Raw genomic sequence first — 3,636 nt, 5'->3', positions numbered from 1 at the left:
GTTGCATTGATTGGCAACTCAAAATGCTACTCCCAACATCGCCATTACAAAGGATATGCTAACTGAAAAAGGAGACTTTGCTAACACAAACAATCGATTTACTTTTGACTTGCAAATATACCAGCAAACCAAAATAGCTGCCATGAGGGCTTGGAGGGAGCTCCCTTCTAAGGGAGGGGCATCCCTTAATTTAGCTTCTATTCATCAGGGAGCTAAAAAACCTTTTCAAAACTTCATAACACGATTACTACAGGATAATAAAAGGATTATAACTAACACTAAAGCTAGCAAACTAATAGTTCAGCGGCTAGCCTTTAAAAATGCAAATAAATGGTGTAAAAAGTCATTAAGAGCCCACAGAAGGCAGGCCACATTGCCGGAGATGATTCAGATCTGTGCAGATACTGGCCCCTCGTATGTACAGGGGCTGCCTTAGCAGCAGCTATCACTCAAGCTATTCATCCACAGTCTAGGAAAAAAAAAAAAAGAAGGTTGTTTGTTTTCATTGTGGTTCCCTCAGCAGGTGTCATACATACAGTGTGGGCTATGATGGCTATCATAGCAATAAAAAGATTACCAGGGCTACACGGAAGACCCTGTCTCAACACCAAGCATTCAACTTCCTGTGTGGTTTTCCTCCTTTGCCCCCATGTCCGTGCCCTCACTGCTTGTGTGCTGGTCAGTGGCTATGGTTCTAGAACATGGTCAGAGACTTTTGGGAGCACGCTCGGACTGAAGGGAAGGTGGAATCAGACAAGCTGAGTGGTTTTCTCCTTGGTCACACATTCCGGGATGGTAGCCACAGGGGAGACCCATCCTCTGTTAAGGCACAAACATACCCTCATCCCCCATTACTAGGTGATTGGCCTCTCCCACCACCCAGTCTCAGGTGATTTCCATAATACTTTTGCCTTCTCTCTTATACCTTCTGACTTTTCCCGCCAGTGTAACTCTGTAGCAGTAACACCCTCAATTGCCCGACTATTTTTAAAAATGTAAAGTGTATGTGGCTAGGTTAGGCTGTGCTTGTGGGTTCTTGGGGTGAATGCCCCCTCTTTGTTTTTGTAACTGATGTTTTAAGGTGGTGTAAGATTATTCTGTACTTGCTTGGCCGTGTGGATTGTATCCCAGTGCTATGTTGAATTCCCCAGAGTAGCAGGAAACAGAAGCCCCTGCTCATGTAGGCAGGGCCTCTATCAGATTTTATTTTCTTAGGGATCCCTAACACAGTGAAAGTGGAAAGACAATTTGTTGCACATGGCCTGTGGTTTCTCCCAAATGGCAGGTGGCATGAATCATATGTGGGAAAGTGTCAATATTAATAGGTAGCCGAGCGTGGTGGTGCATGCCTGTAATCATAGCACTTGGGAAGTAGGAGAATCATTGTGAGTTCAAGACCAGCCTGGGCTACAAAGTGAGCTCAAGACCAGCCTGAACTGCATAGGGAGACCCTGTCTCAAAAAGACAAAAAAATTTTTTTTAAGAAAATACTAATAGGGGCTGGGGATTTAGCTCAGTGGCACAGTGTCTGCCTGGCAAGTGCAAGGTCATGAGTTCGATTCCTGATACTGGAAGAAAAAAAAAAGAAAATACTAATAGGTACATATTGAAGACAGCTAAAGTTTGGAATATGCATCATGTCCATCTGCCACAAAGCACTAGCGTTGAGTCCCCAGGGTTACATCCCTCTCCCAGAATGGGTGAAAAACCTATTGACAAGGAGGATATGACAGAATAATTTTTTAAGCGTGGGACCTGGACAACTGAAATTCGCAAGTGAGAGCCTGTGAGTTTTGATGGCAATAGGAGTGGGAATCTAAGGCAGATTGGAATTTAGATGTATGACTTATTTGCAGCTTCATTACCCTCAGTCACAGAGCCCAGTAGGCCAGAATGAGAGTGAATGTAATGTAAAAGAGTGCAGAATGACATCAAATTGTCTTTTGTAGGTGGAGGTTTAGCAAGGGAGAGTCCAGGGTAGGCTTTATATTGTGTTTCTAAACATTGGGCCACAAAGACCACATAGGCCAAATCACAGACTGTGTTTACAGGTTTATCGCAAGTATGCTCAACAACATGATGACAGCTACCAATTCTGAGCGCTGGGTGGGTAGGCCAGGAGTGGGGATGCCTGCCTGCTCTTGAGTGCTCCAAACAGCTGCCACCCTTTTGACAAGCCATCAGGAAATATCACACCACAGTTGGCAAAGATGTAATGGAATATAATTAGGAAGGACACAAGGATGCTGAGCATAGAAACATAATATTTTGTCAGAACAGCAATGATTATCAACAATTCCCAAATAATCTACAAAAGCACTTTGCCAATAGGTGGCCTGTCATAACAGCTGGTGATGCTAGCCAGGACAAAAAAGGAGAATAACAGCAGCCCTCAGGAAGCTGAAGCACGAAGACCACCACAAGTCTGAGGCCATCCTGGTATATAAGTGAGTTCAAGGGCAGCCCACACTACATAGTTAGACCCTGCCTCAAAAAAAAAAAAAAAAAGGGTAATAATATTATCAAGATCATGTGCAAGTAACTGCAGGCAGTGGGACTGGCTTTGAGAAACAAGCTTAACAATTTGATTCATGCAGGTTTTTCCTAGGGATTTAACAGTCTGATTTGAAAATAGAGTCACTCTAGGGGTTATAAGCAATTCTCCACATGTAGACCAGCAAGGTCTGTGGGGGAATGAGGTAACATTAGAAACAAGACAGGTGTATAGGGGCTGACCCAGAAAATGTGACGTTCTGTCAGAGCTCATTCCACAGGGTGTATTTCAGTCAGAGCTTGGGGGAGAGTGTTCAAAGGGAAGCCAAATCTGAATTCCCTTGCAAGGTGGAATATAATGCTTTAAGTTCATATGTAGTGATTCCTGATTTAGATCATGTTCACTTAATATCTCCAATAGTTTTTCAAAATCATTTAAGGTTTGTAGCTTATCTTTTCAGATAGTAAGTTTTTGTATTCTTATTTTCCGATCTGACACTAAATATTGATGCTTAAATATTGATAAGGAGTAATCATCTGTGGGAGACTGAGGCAGGAGGATCATTGCAAGTTTGAGACCAGCCTAGGCTACAAAGTGAGCTCAAGGTCAGCCTGAACTGCATAGCAAGACCCTGTCTCAAAAAAGGCAAAAAAAGGAGTAATCATCTGTACTTTGTCTGGAATGAGATAAAAGCCTCTGGATTTTAAGTAGTGTTTCCTGTCTCTGAACAATGACATTAACTTTCCTTTATCTGAGGCAGACGGAAGTATATCATCCATATAATGAACAATATAAGCATAAGGGTATTTCTTTCTGACAGGGAATAAAGCTTGTCCAACTGTAGAAATGTAAAAGTAAAGATTTTTGTGGGAACCAGCTGGCTTCTGACCCATAGATAAACAGCATGAGATTGCCCGGAAAGGAGGTGCTGGGAATGTCCGGACATTATCTCCTGTCCTTGGGAGAAAGAACATCTTGTGTTGACACAGAGTGCCTTCCCCTCCTCTGTCCATGAGCGGAAGACCTCCACATTCCTGCACAGCCCCCATCATAGGGAACCAATAAGTGTAAAGAACAATATGAACTAACCAATGCTATCTGCTTCTGTAATGATGCTTGCAACTCCCCTCCTTTGTGGTTTT

Source organism: Chinchilla lanigera, unplaced genomic scaffold (genome assembly GCF_000276665.1).
Source record: "Chinchilla lanigera isolate Chin_1 unplaced genomic scaffold, ChiLan1.0 scaffold00085, whole genome shotgun sequence".
Lineage (NCBI taxonomy): Eukaryota > Metazoa > Chordata > Mammalia > Rodentia > Chinchillidae > Chinchilla > Chinchilla lanigera.
This window is presented reverse-complemented; position numbering follows the sequence as displayed.